Here is a 14,703-nt window from a genome sequence, read left to right on the forward strand (position 1 = left end):
GATAAAGGAAACATATGTAATACTTTAAACAACAAAGAATTTAAATTAAAAAAATAATTAAAAAAAATATATATTTCTCCCTTTTTCCTCACCCCATGTATTATTTGTTACCGAGCTATGTTTATTCTAATCCTTTATAGTTCTCAAATTAATTCCTTTCTTTTCACCTACATTATTACTATCTTAATTCAGGCCTATTCATTTCTTACTTGGACCATAGCATTAGTCTCTGTACTCTAACCTATACTCTTTCAATCCAGTTGCTACACTGGCACAACACTAATCTTTCTAAACTCAAATTCTCATCCCAACCCCCCCCTTATCCATGGTTCTTCAGGGGCCCCTAATGCCAAGGGATAAAAGTCCAAACTCTTTGGCATAGAAAACAGAGCCCTTTGTGACCTTACTTATCACCAGCCTCATACTCTATGCCAGGTTCCTTAGGAACTCTTTCTATTTCCCCAAAAGGACGGATCTCTCTCTCTCTCTCTCTCTCTCTCTCTCTCTCTCTCTCCCCTCCCCCCTCCTCCTTTAGGACATCCTACTCTTTCTGCTTGGAAGGCTTTCCCCCATTTCTTCTTAGTCCTTCAATACTCAGCCCAGCAAACACTTCTTTCAGCAAGCCTTCTCTGAACTTCCTACTTTGAAATAAGTGACTCTATTATTCCCTTAGAGTACCTCTATCACCCTACATTGTAACCATCTGCTTGTTCACTTCCACAAGACTGCAAAATCCCTAAGATCTTATGCTATTCACCTCCATATTTTCAGTACATCTAGAACCCTATCCCGCACATAGATTGTTAAATAATAATAGTAAACAGGTATAGCACTCACTCTGTACCAAATACGGTTTTGAGCACTATAAAAAGATGAATCTTCACAATAACATTATAAAGTAATGATGCACTCTCTACAATTGAGGAATCTGAGCCATAGTGAAGCTGAATAACTCACTATGCCAAAGGCCCTGAGCTAGTAAGTACCAAAGACCGAATGTACACTTACAAAGGCTGTATGGCACCAGAATACACTCTCACACCGTTTATGTTTGCTGAAAAGTTTAAGTCTTAGCTCAAGCAAAATTAAACTAGGACCAGCCCATTACTAACCCAGGTGCTCTTATATCATATAATATAAAAAATGTTTTGCCCTAGCTGGTTTTTCTCAGTGGTTAGAGCACTGGCCTGAGGACTGAAGGGTCACAGTTCCATTCTGGTCAAGGGCACGTACCTCGGTTGCTGACTCAGTCCCCCGCCAGGGTTGGGGCACCTGCGGGAGGCAACCAATCCATGTGTCTCTCTCATGTTGATGTTTTTCTCTCTCTCTGTCTCTCTCCCTCCCTTCCACTCTATCTAAAAATCTATCGAAAGAATATCCTGAAGTGAGGATTAACCAAAAAAAAAACACCCTTTTAATTTCTGTTTCTATGATGAATAGATAACATTCAAAAAAGTATCAAGAAAGGTACTTCTGGAGCTAAAATACAATCTAACTTGGCAATTGGCCACAATAACTGAGCCTATGATTTTCCTTTTCTCCGTGGATTTCTCCACTTACAACTTCTCTTACTCCATGAGAGCTAAGCAGTAACTATTCAAAAAAAAAAAAAAAAGTAGACCAGAGAGTCATTATTAAAAATTTATTGAAATGCCACAATTCCCTAGGCTTAAAATTTAGAACACAAAGCATAGTCTCTTTCTTGTAAGGTGACACAATTCTCTCATTATTAAAATCAGAATAAGTGACAGAACTGCAATGAAGAATGACTTTGGTCAATTTCAGTATATTTCTGTTTTGTTTTTCAGCTTATCTGGCTCCACATTTAGCATAAAAGGAATTTTAAAATATCAACTAATGTAATACTTCTTAATGCCTAGCAATATAAAATATTCTCTTCCTCAAAATTACCTATACCTAGGGAAATGAAAAGAAGCAGTGAAAATAACTAAGAAAATAAAGCATACACTAAGTAACTGACAAAAGAATCAAACAATGCTTGATATCAAAGTGATTCATCTTCCCACTTCACCTCCCACCATCGGACCAACAGTTTATTTTTATATTTAGGTTTTTAGAATTCTAACATTCTGCAACCATACTCAGACTTTTAAGCCTGAAAATAGCCAGATATTTAATGCAAGTGGTTTTTCTTTATTGGTGAAAATCATAAATACCTAAAATTTGTCTTCATTGGAAGAAATTAAGTCTAACTAACTCTAGTTCACACTTTATTAAAATGGGAGGCTAATCTTCTTCTGTTTCACAGAGACAAAACAAACAACTACCAAACAAAAGAATGGAAAAAGGTGCCAAGAATCTTAGCTAATTACTTTTCTATCATCTTTGTAATTCCAAAGAGCTCAATAAGCACATGGAATTCCACTTTAAAGTATATGCTCAGGGTAAATGTACAATTTTGGCCGTTCTGAACTCTTGGGAGAAAGGTTTATGCTCAATAATGCTCAATCTTCTTGGAATGCAGAAGGAGAAAAGGCTGAAAGTGATACTTCACAACTGACTGCAATCACAGTTCAAGGGAAATGGTTATCCTGACAGCTAAGAGAAAGGAGCTCATTTCCAACACTTATGCTCACTATTTAAAATAAGTATTTTTCTGCAGCTGCAAGTTATAAAAATTAATAGCATGAAAGTACATATCCTGTAAAAATCCCATTGCTTCTTAAAGACCCGTGCCTAGTTGTCCAATTTTAGTGAAGGTAAACGGAGGAATGTTTTTTCCATTTGGCAAAGCAGCTAAAAACTATAATTCATTCTCAACTATTGATGCCCATTTCTAATAGGGCTAATATATAAATAAAATTCACAGATAATTTCAAAGCACCCTAACTAATGATAGTTTCAGGTCTTCTTAAATAAGCTTTAAACAGAGGTAGAAATGTGCAAATCATCATCTCATCCCCCTATTTAGCAACAGAAAAGTTGAAGTATGAGCAGCAAAATGAAAGAAACAACCTACCTCTGAAAAACCATCTCCTGAATCGAGTTACATAATGGAATGTGATGTCAATATTAAAGATGAGCTCAGATCAATTAGGCAACTATTCAACAGCTTGCATTTCAGTCATCATCAAAATTTCATGAGTTCTGTGCGAAGATAAAAGTGTAATGTGCTGAGGGGGAAAAGTACTGCCGGAATATAAGAATTCTACTTAGAGGCTAACCAAAGAACATATATGCATATATGTGTAGTTCATGGACACAGACAGCAGTGTGGTGAAGGCCTGGGGAGGGGAGGGGACTGGGTGGAGGGGAACAAAGGCTAGGTGGGAATGGGGGACATCTATAATACTGTCAACAATAAAAAAGAAGTGTAAGACTAGGTATCAACAGATTCAGCAAGACAATGTCAAGCAATGTGATGGCATATTGCCCTTGGGGTCAATTTTGTTTCAATAATAATTCTATTTTCATATCAACAAATCTACAAAGAACAAAAAAATCAGCCTTGTCTGTTTCACATTATTTGTTTACATTTTAAATTTTAAATGCACCAGCATGGTATTATAAAATGTTCTAAGTAAAAAGCTAACAAATAAGCGAATAGTCCTTTGTTAAAAGAAAAGAGAATTAAAAGTATCCAAAGGTAGCCATTGGAATATTGCCCCCTTCCTTCTGCCTTTCTAATCACCTTCTAATGGTGAATATCTGAAATCTGAAAAATTATTAGCAAAAAATTAGACCAATCTATGAAAAACAAAAGCCAGAAAAGGGACTTGATGAAGCAAAGTGTTGATGACATAAATTTCAACAAAAATCTGTTTCTTTTCTTTTTCAATGTCTTAAACCTTTTATTAAGGACAATTTCAAGCTTTTACAACAATAGAAAAGTATAAAGAACTACCATTCACACATCATCCAGCTTCAAAAATTACCAAATCCTGGTCAGTGTTGTTTGGACTATATTCCTACCCACATTTCCTCCTCCACCCCCCTGGATTATTTTGAAGCAAATCCCAGGGACCTTATTATTTCATTACTATAAAGGCCTGAAATAATACAGTCTTTGCAATTACTGTGCAAGTTTACATTGTTTTAGATCAGTATTGTTTATTCCAGAATGTTTTGATTCATATGCAAATACAATATACAGATACAATAGCGCTTAAAACCTCAACTAAGAGTCTACATTCCTAGTAGTTTCTCTTTTTTAAGAATAATGATACCACTGTCATCTCATTCATATGAAACATGTCTTGGCATCTGATAGTCATTCAACCAACAGTCATGCCCACACTCTGTGTACAAGTAATTTAGTTATTTTCTTAGCATTTGCTACTCATAATTACTTCTTGTTTATGTTGTGCCTCTCATACTTCATGAAAGTTTTACTTAAAATAAGCTAAAAGTATATTCTTATCATTTGGGTCCTTATTCTATGAACCTTTCTTGTTATTCTTCTGCCTCTGTGGCTGCAGTGGTTGTTAAAACTTAATTTCTTTTTAATTTTGGTAAAATATACAGAACATAAAATTTACCACCTTAACCTTTTTTTAAGTGTACAGTTCATTAAGTACACTTACACTGTACATTGTGCAAACAATTTCCAGGACTCTTTTCATCTTACAAAACTAAAATTCTATACTCCCCATTTCCTCCTCCCATCAGCCCTTGGTAACCACCATTCTAGTATTGTTTCTATGATTTTGCTACTCTAGGCACCTCACAGAAGTAGAATCATACAGTATTTGTCCTTTTTTGTGACTGGCTTATATGATCCTATATAATAAAAGCCTAATATGCTAAGTGTCTGACTGTTCGTTTGACCAGTCACTATGGTGCGCACTGACCACCAGGGGGCAGACGCTCCGACCTGTAGGTTAGCTTGCTGCTGGGGTTCGGCGGATAGGGACTGGGCGAGACGGGTCAGACACGCCCTGGACGAATCCGTGCACCGGGCCTCTAGTTTAGTATAATGTCCTCAAAGTCCATCCATATTGTAGCACATGTCAGAATTTCCCTCCTTCTTAAGGTTGAATAACATTCCACCATATATGTATATCAGACTTGGTTTATTCATTCATCCATCAATGGACACTTGGGTTTCCTCTACCTTTTGGCTAATGTGAATAATGCTACTATGAAAATAGGTATACAAATATCTCTTTGAGACCCTGCTTTCAGTTCCTTTGGGTATACATCCAGAGGTGGGATTGTTGGATCTTGTGGTAAATCCATTTTTATTTTTTGAGGAAGTGACATACTGGTTTCCATAACAGCTACATGATTTTACATTCCCAGTAACATTGCACAAGAGTATTTAAACCTAATTTTAACACCAGATCAAATTAGGTATCTGATCTGCATCCATCCTAGTGATGCAATTGGTACGTAGTGGGGGCAGGGGGTGTCAATGGTGATAAGTCAGTGACATTCCCCAGCATCAGAGTTGATAACCCACTTTACATTTGATAATTGAGCAGCATGCACTTAATAGGGTTAGGCTAAAGTGGACTTGCCAATACATGAATACTCTAGGGTGGCCAGTCTAGATAAGGCAGGCTGTGAGCAGCTCTCAAAGATATATAGCTACTCCCTGGGAATGAGTCAGGTTGAGAAAAATGAATAATTCCTCCAGGCTATTGGAATCTCCATTCTTGTCCCTGAAATCTCTCACCCACTTCCCCAGGTGTTATCTGAGTAAGAGATCTCCCAAATAGACTGCAAGGGTGATGGATGTCTGCCTCCATCTAGACTTATGACCTTGGGTTAGTCCCTTACTAACTGAGATACAGTTTTGTCAAATTGGATTAATAATATATACCCTCCCCAATGCACAAGTTGGTTGTGCAGATTAAATGAGATCATGAATATGAGCACACTTTTAAAAATACAAAGTTCTACTTAACTACAAAGTGCTACTACACAGCAGTAATTTTCCTGAAGCACTACTGTCATTTCCAGAACTGACCTCTCCACTCCCGTCACACAAACTGAATGCTGTTTGGATATGTTCAGTTTTCATAGTTTGGTTTTCTTAAATCTCACTTCATTATGTCACAACAACAACAAAAGAGGCACTATTGAGAAATCAGATCCTTGCCGTAGAGGAGTGCCACAAAGGTGATGTTTGGAAAAATGGAGAATAAGATGTAGGAGAAAAGGTCCAGAGAAATGGAAGCATGAGCCTAGTGAAGAAAAAGCTTTTTTATTCTCAAGTACAATTAACTTACTAATAATGAGAGATATCTAGCAATGGGAGATTTTTTAAATATATTTTTAATGATTTCAGAGAGGAAGAGGGAGAGAGAGAGAGAGAGAGAGAGAGAGATATCAACGGTGGACCTAGCCGGTTTGGCTCAGTAGATAGGGCATTGGCCTATGAACAGTAGGGTCCCGGGTTTGATTCTGGTCAAGGGCACATATTTTGATTGCAGGCTCCTCCTTGGCCCAGGCCCTGGTTGGGGCACATGCAGGAGGCAACAAAAACCAATTGATGTGTTTCTCTCATACCGATGTTTCTTTCTGTCTTTCCCTCTCTCTTCCACTCTCTCTAAAAATCAATGGAAAAATATCCTCGGGTGAAGATTTGAAAAAAAGAAAGAAAGAAGCATCAATGATGAGAGGGAATCACTGATTGGCTGCCTCCTGGACGCCCCCCTACTAGGGATCGAGCCCGCAACCCAGGAGTGTGCCCTGACCTGGAATCTAACCCAGGACCCTTCAGTCCGAAGGCTGATGCTCCATCCACTGAGTCAAACCAGCTAGGGCTAACAATGGGAGATCACTAAAGGTACTCAAGCAATAAAGACTAGCATTAGGAGAATGTTGAATCAGATGATCTCTAAGATTACCTCAAACTTCAACATTTTGATTTCATAAGGACTGATGGTAACACAGTAGCAGAGGAGCTAAACTTTATCCTCTTCACAGATAATAAATACAACAGGAAATGGTCTTAAATTGAAACCCATGGGATTTAGGGCAAAGATCAAGAAGTCATCTGAGGCAAAGACAGCTGTTAAAGGTCAACCAGAATTCCAAGGGAAACTATGCCTGTGTCCTTTAAAATAAAAGAATTTAGCCCTAACCGGTTTGGCTCAGTGGATAGAACATCAGCCTGGGGACTCAAGGGTCCCAGGTTCGATTTGGTCAAGGGCATGTACCTTGGTTGCAGGCACATCCCCAGTGGGGGGGAGGGGGGCGTGCAGGAGGCAGCTGATTGATGTTTCTAACTCTCTATCCCTCTCCCTTCCTCTCTGTGAGGGATCAATAAAATATATTTTAAAATAAAAATAAAAAATAAAAGAATTTATATCCATCCTCCTGGAACAATTTAAAGACTGTTCTGGTGAGAGGCAAAGTAATAAACCCAAACACCTTTGAAGGGCCTTTCTTTTCAGTTCTTTCATCCTCTGTTGTCCATGAATTTTAAGTGTCTATCTAAAAGTTTTATTTAAGTTTCATTGCTTGGAATTTAAATAATTTAAGGGGGGACCCTGAGTACAAGAAAGACAAGATGAATAACAAGCAGTCAAAATGCTGACCTTGAAGAGGTTCAGAAGCTAGAAAGATGTGCTTATATTTCTCCAGGCAGAACCCCTGAATCCCTTTACCAAGTTAATCTTGGTTTCATAAACTGTTTGAGAAACTAACTCTATTATTAGCACTGCTCATTTAATATAGTCCACCTACTTTGCAAGTTTCTGTATATATTTTGATACCAAATCTCTATATATAAAAGGCTAATATGCAAAGTGTCCCCTCGGGAGTTCAACTGGAAGACCGGGAGTTCGATCACTCACTATGATGTGCTCTGACCACCAGGGGGCCACACAGAATGAAGGAAGGCCCTGGCCGGCAGCCGGAAGGCCTCGATCGGCCCTGATCACCAGCTAGGCCTAGGGTCCTATCCGTGCATGAATTTCATGCACCAGGCCTCTAGTTTATAATAAATAAATCTTTTGTAAGATTCAATAAGGGAGCCTGACCATTGTGGCTCAGCAGCTGAGCATCTACCCAGGAAAGAACCAAGAGGTCATGGGTTCAATTCCCAGTTAGGGCACATGACCAGGTTGCGAACTCAATCCCCAATAGGGGGCATGCAGGAGGCAGCCAATCGATGTGTTTCTCTCTCATCAATGTTTCTATCTCTATCTTTCTCCCTTCCTCTTTCTCTAAAAAAACACACACAATAAAAAACATATTTTTTTTTAAAAGGTTCACTAAGGGAGGCATAGCAATGTGTGTAGCAAAGACCCAGTAAGTTGAATGAACACAGTTCAATAAATCCTTTGGGGGCAGTTAGCAAAAGAAATTTGACTTTATTAATTCAGTTCCTGCTCTAGAATTCCAAAGATGAAAAGGAAACAAACATTTCTTTTAGGAGCTCTGTATTTGACGATTAATTAAGCCAAAATAAGGTATGAGCTATATAGTCAAACCTTCCACAGAAAGGGAAGTATCCTGAGGTTTTTCAAATAAAGCCGCCTGGTCCTACATGTTTGAAAAGGAAAGGGAAAGGGAAGGCCTTTTAATAATCTAAGCAGGAAAGGAACAGAGAAACATCCTACTGTATTGCAACAAAATCAAGGATGTGTAGTTAGTCTTTCCTACACTGCAGGCTTCCAAGTACAAAAATGACCTGAAATCCCGTTACTATTAATTTTAAAAAATAAAAACTATGCAATATTCCAAAATATCTTGCAGCCTATAATGATCTGAGCTGCAATCAGAAAAGTGGGGAAATTTCCCAAAACTCAAAAGCAAAATCCAAAAAGAAAAGGAAAAGAAGGGTGAGGCCAAGGAAGTGGTTTAGGAGTAGAAAGGACAGGAAAGAGAAATCAGTATGTTAGAAAATCATTTTCTGCTACTTTCTGTAGTTTCGACCTGAGTTGTCTTTTCTTGGCCTAAGATGAATATCCTTAAATGAAAGTCAAAAGGCCTGGACCCATCTCTGCTGAAGGCAGCTGCATTGCAGAGGGAAGAGTTGGAAGTTATAAGGGAACCTCAGTCCTCTTCCCAACCTCTCAACACTGGAGAATCCGTGGCTCAGTTCCCAACTTTCTTCTTTTCTCTCTCAATATTCACTTCCTGGTCATTCCATCCCATGTCATGGATTTGATAATATCAGTGTGCGAATGACTCCCAACCCAGACTATGTTTTCCATGAAATCCAGACACTAGGATATCTAGTAGATACGTCAAACTGAACATGTCCAAATTGGAAATTTGATTTCCAGCCCCAAAGCCTGTTTCTTCTTCGGTGTCCACCATTTCAGAGAATAGGACCACCAATCATCTGTGCTAAGTCTGTCTGTCCTCCAACTCCTGACTCAAAATTCTCAGGTTCAATCATTCATTTACTTGTGGTGGTGGGAGCCCCAGTGTGAGAAGACAGAAGCTCTTGGGCCAAGGTTTTGCCAGCAGAGGGAGCAAGCTACAGCCTGGGCAATGATGTGGGAGTGCTAGCAACTGTCAATCACATATTCTTCCACCTCCGTGAGAAAGTCTGAAATTCTAAGTCATGAAAAAACGTACAGGATGCTGTTGCAGTGTGCAAAAAAAACTGTAATCAGCCCTAACCGGTTTGGCTCAGTGGATAGAGCGTCGGCCTGCAGACTCAAGGGTCCCAGGTTTGATTCCGGTGAAGGGCATGTACCTTGGTTGCGGGCACGTACCCAGTGGGGAGTGTGCAGGAGGCAGCTGATGGATGTTTCTCTCTCATCGATGTTTCTAACTCTCTATTCCTCTCCCTTCCTTTCTGTAAAAAATCAATAAAATATATTTTAAAAAACACACAACTGTAATCAGTACAACGTAACAGGAATAGAGATGGTGTGCCTGATTATTTTCAAGTACTCTAAACTTTTTATTTCCCCTTACTCCACCCCCATACCAAACACATAAATTCCTCTCAGGCCTGAGAGTTGTTATACATGAACAGGTTCGCCTGAGTGAGCAATAGGGTAGAAAGACTTGCTACTTCCTAAGTGCTCTGCCACAAAAATAGAGGATCAATAAAATGCATGGCAAAAAGGTTTGGGGTTTATCTATGGTTTTCAATACTATTTGAAAATAGGTTTCGAATGATGTAATAGTTGAAACACACAAAAATCTCATCTATATCTGCCATCTATGCAGGTAGGAAAACAGACTCAGAGCAATTAAAATGCTTCAGGAGGATTGATTGGGATAAACATCTAGCACTAGAAGTGTGATGGTTTGGATTTCTCCATTCCCCAACTGCTCCAGTCAGCGTGCTTGGGTCTAAATCCTAGTCCCATCATCTACCAGCTATGTGACCTTGACAAGTGTCCTCTGAAAAGCGAGCACCGATCCCAGAGAATTGCTGGGAAGATTAAATGAGAAAAACACAGGGAAGTACACAGAGAACAAGGTCCATGTGTTAGCAACAGAGTAAGCATGCGGTACAGTAAAGGGAGAGCTCTTAATGGGATGCGGAGGATGTTTAAAAACTCTACGATTCAGACACACACAAAATAGTTCTTTGTAATGCCAATATACTAAAGAACCAATGGAGGCTGAATCTAATGATCTCTTCTGCTTCAAGGTGGTAGAAAATTCCTAAGTGTTCCAGCGTCTTAATGTATAGCATAAATCCCAAGACATATGTATTTCCTAAGAGAAAATCAGGATAAATTTTTAACTAACTCATCCTTAGAAACATTCCAGAGGAGCAAAATAAAAAGCATGCATATTATGAAGTTTACATTAGTGATCTCCATTATAAATTCTTATAGGCACATTTGAGTATAAATTATGAATTCAGAATAGGTAATTCGGTTACAGCAGCCAAGATGCTAAAGTGGAATGCCTTCCGCGTGGCACGTGGCCCATCTCACAAAGAGGACAGTCCTCCTGAAAGTGGCTGAAACTGCACTGTCACGATCTCTGACTCATCTCCTTCCCAGCTACATCTGTTCCCGTCTCTCCCACACAGGGGCCTGTTTCTCCCTCAGATTGCCCCTGGGAATGCCTGGAGTTCTTCATATAAAGTCATTCAAATAATCCTGAGTCAGCACAGCGGATTTATTTCCACTCCAAGCCACCGTCAGAGTTGCCTTCACGGCCATGTGTGGTAACACTGATTTTCTCCAAATGTGCACGTTAGAAAAGGCTCAGGCTTCAGGCACATGTTAAATAGGGTGGCTCTAGCAGGCACTGCTGACGACACCTACCCAGAAGAGGACACAAGGCCTCAGCTCAAGTCCTCACAAAAATAAGGACATGTCAGCATGGGCCATAAGGCTCCAGAAGGCGGAGCAGGAATCATGTGACACAAGGAGCTAACAGCCTCCTCACCACAAAGTCTGGTGATAGCCAGTCTCCGGGATGACCCCCTAGGAGATGCAGGAAGATGGGGGACGTGAGCTTTACTTGTCCCAAAGAAGACTCCCCAGGATCTTTCTATCGCTTCAAGCAACAGAGTAACCTCCACTGTTATTTCCTGCCCTCTACCGTCCCCCTTTCCAATTGCTCCTGAGGAAGAGAGGGTGAAGGCCGTCCTCAGATTCCCCATCAGCAGTGACCACCAGACACCTGCAGAGAATGTCATGGGTTAGGCCCAAGTTCAAGTCCTAATCACCTCACACCCACACTCTGCAGTAGTTGCTTCGCAGGCCCCTGTCCTGCTCCCCTCAGACTCACTCTGCTCACGTTTAATCCTCCTAAAACCTTGCTTTGATCATGCTACTCACTTCTCCCAGTGTCTCCATGAAGCACAGAAAATGAGTTTAAATGCAATGGTTGTATGGAATGTATCCTGGCCCCAATCTCTTTCTCCAGCTCTACCCTGTACTTCTCTTCTATAAATCCTCACCTCCAGCCAAATGGTTCTCAGTACCTTTGCTTACTCCACTTCCCAGACGTAACATCTGCTGCCTATCCAATTCCTACCCAGATTTTGAAGCCCAACTCAATGCAATCTCTTCCCAGAAGTAGTTATTCCCTGATCATCCTATGGAGTAAGGGGGTGTATAAAAAAATCACCTCTCCATTCTCTGAGTTTCTATAGTGCATAAGTATATGTCATGAATAATATCATTCATTCATTTACTCAATAAATGCATTCTGATGAGATACCCTAAATCACATGATATGGCCCCCAAAGAAGTCCAGGTCTAGGGGAGGAACAGATAGGAAGGAATTACCATTTATTGAGAGTTTATTCTAAGCAGGTCACTGTGCCATCTATTTCCACGTCAGCTCAGTTCATCCTCACAACTTAAAGAGGTAGCTATTGTTTCGCTTTACAGTAAGAACTGAGTCTCAAAGAGTTGAACAATTTGGCAAAGATTACCACATGTGATTTTTATCCTCCACTGCCCCTTTCCCATCTCAGAGTCTCTGCCCATCTCTGCCTCACTCTGTCCTTGGGATGCTGACCTCTATAATGTGTGTTACCCAAACCCCTCTGCCCTCTGGCCTCCAATCAGGTTGGGTGGCCGAAAAGCACCAGCTGTAGACTCACTGCGCCTGCTCCCTTCCTGCCTCATCAGGTTCTGGCTGTGGCTGCACTTCTCAGCCACAACTCCTGGGGAAGGGTTCTTCCACGGCCCAGCTCCTCTTACCAGGATCTAGTTAAGACCATGGTCTTCGGGTCAGGAGTGGTAGGCAGGTTCTACATGAAGGTTGATGAAGCAGCTTAGCCCTGCCCGCACCTCTGTAAACAGTCCTTTCATTAAACTCTCTTTAGTTAAACTCTCTCAGTGTGCCAATTATTTCCTGCCACATGCACAGAGCAGGATTTGAACCCATGTCTGTCTTACTACACAGCCTGCCCTTTTCACTTGAATAACTGCTATGTTGGAGATCTGTACAAAGTACCACGGATCAAAACAAAAGGCACTTCACTCTGATAGGAAGGATCCAAAAAGGCTTTTCTGAACAGTCTTAAGAGGTGAATTGAAATTCACCAGGAAAACAAAGAGTGAGGCTTGGCATTCAAGGACAATGTAGACAGTAGGTTCAAAGTCCAGAGGCATCAGGAATACACCGCACTACCTAAGGCAGTTATGTACAGTGCTCATGAGAGAATAATGGTAGCTGACGGTTCTCAAACTGTGATGGTAAACACGTCTCCATTCTGATCCACGTGGAAAGATTACAAAGAGCAAAGAATTAGCTAGATTCTGAGCAACAGAAGCAGTGTGCCTATTCCCTACCTTCAGCGGATCCCCATCACAGACAATAAACCCAACTAGTTAGCACAATGTATACACCCTTACTGACCTGGCCCTGCCTGACCCATCCAGTCTCATCTGCCAGCACCACCTGAGCTGGTCCCTGAGTATGCCATTGTCTTCAGGCCTCTGAGCTCTTGTACATGTTCTTTCATCAGAGAGTCCCACCTCCACTTTCCACCTGATAAACTTCTTGTCTCCAGGGCTCATCTCAGGCGTCTGCTTCTTGGTAAATATTTCTGGCCCTCTAAGATGCTCCCATAGTGCCTTGTGCATAGCTCTACAACAGCATTTTCATAACACAGACATGCATTGTGTTTACTTGTTTACATGTCTGTCCATTCACTCAGCTGTGAGTTCCTAGACCAGATTGTAGAGATAAATGCTTGGGCTCTGGAGGCAGGCTGCCTAGATCCAAACCCTAGACTTTGCTCCCTAAGAACTAAGTAAACAAATTATTTACCTTCTCTGTGCCTCAGTTTCATCATCCACAAAATGGGAATAATAACAACATGTACCTGATAGGGTTGTTAAGTGAGTCACATAGAATAATTCTTATTACAAAGTAAGCCCTCAATAACTATTAGTTATTAATATATGTACTTCCCTTATTTCCTGTATAAAAAAAGTTTGTTAAATGAATACATTTTCCTATTTCATATTGCTCCACATAGGTACCAAATACTACTAAGCCTTTGTTGTATTAAATTATGAAAAGAACACTCGTCGCTAAATGCAGGAGTGGGCAAAAGTAGATAAATAATTGTTTGCATGGAAAATCATACACTAATTGATAAATAATAATACAAGAATAAACTGTGTCTCACACACTCACACTGTAAGCCTACTTTTGCCACCCCTGTGTGTACTTAATTTACAATTGGTTAAAGTTAAACAGGACCTTTTCTTGCCATTGCCCTTGGCCGGTCACTGAGTCAGACATTCTCCTGGCTTTCTAGCAACGTCCCCATGTGCCTGCCACACATTTACCCCACACAAGGGCAGTTCAGCTTGAATGACTTACAAAGACTTATTATGAAGTCAAATCTTGGCTCCCCTAGGTTGGCATGAGGAACGACAGAAACAGGCTCCCTACAGTACAGGAGCGAATGCTAAAGCAATTCAAAATTATTGCAGTTATGAAATAGTTTTTTAAAAGCTTGAAAGGGGCATTTTCTAAGCCAAAATCCCTAACTGTCACAGCATTGGTAAAAAGTCCACGTGTAAAAACCTCAACTAAGAAAAAGAATCCGTGCACACAGAGCAATGTGCTTGCAGGTGAGCAAGAGGTGGAGACCAGCATCCAGCTGAATGCCAGGTGAGGCAGCACTGTGGCTACAGACACTGGGTATCTGGATGAAAAAAAGGGCAACCCAAAGGCCACACCTGAGCAGCCCAGCACCTTACAGAGTCTCTCTGGCGGCTGCAGAGGCCTTACTGGCCCAAAACCCCCCTGGAGGGGTTCAGCTACCAACCTGGACACCAGGTCCACCTTCCCCCCCTGCTTCACCCATCCTGACACTGGCTTTGCAGTCAC

At 40.7% G+C, this 14,703-nt stretch overlaps 1 protein-coding gene across 11 annotated transcripts in view; it reads right to left on the reverse strand.

The window, feature by feature from the left end:
* The window catches only part of DST (dystonin), a 448,713-nt gene that overhangs the window by 378,173 nt on the left and 55,837 nt on the right, over positions 1 to 14,703 (reverse strand). The window lies entirely within an intron of this gene.

Source organism: Myotis brandtii, unplaced genomic scaffold, assembly GCF_000412655.1.
Source record: "Myotis brandtii unplaced genomic scaffold, ASM41265v1 scaffold176, whole genome shotgun sequence".
In the NCBI taxonomy this organism is placed as follows: domain Eukaryota; kingdom Metazoa; phylum Chordata; class Mammalia; order Chiroptera; family Vespertilionidae; genus Myotis; species Myotis brandtii.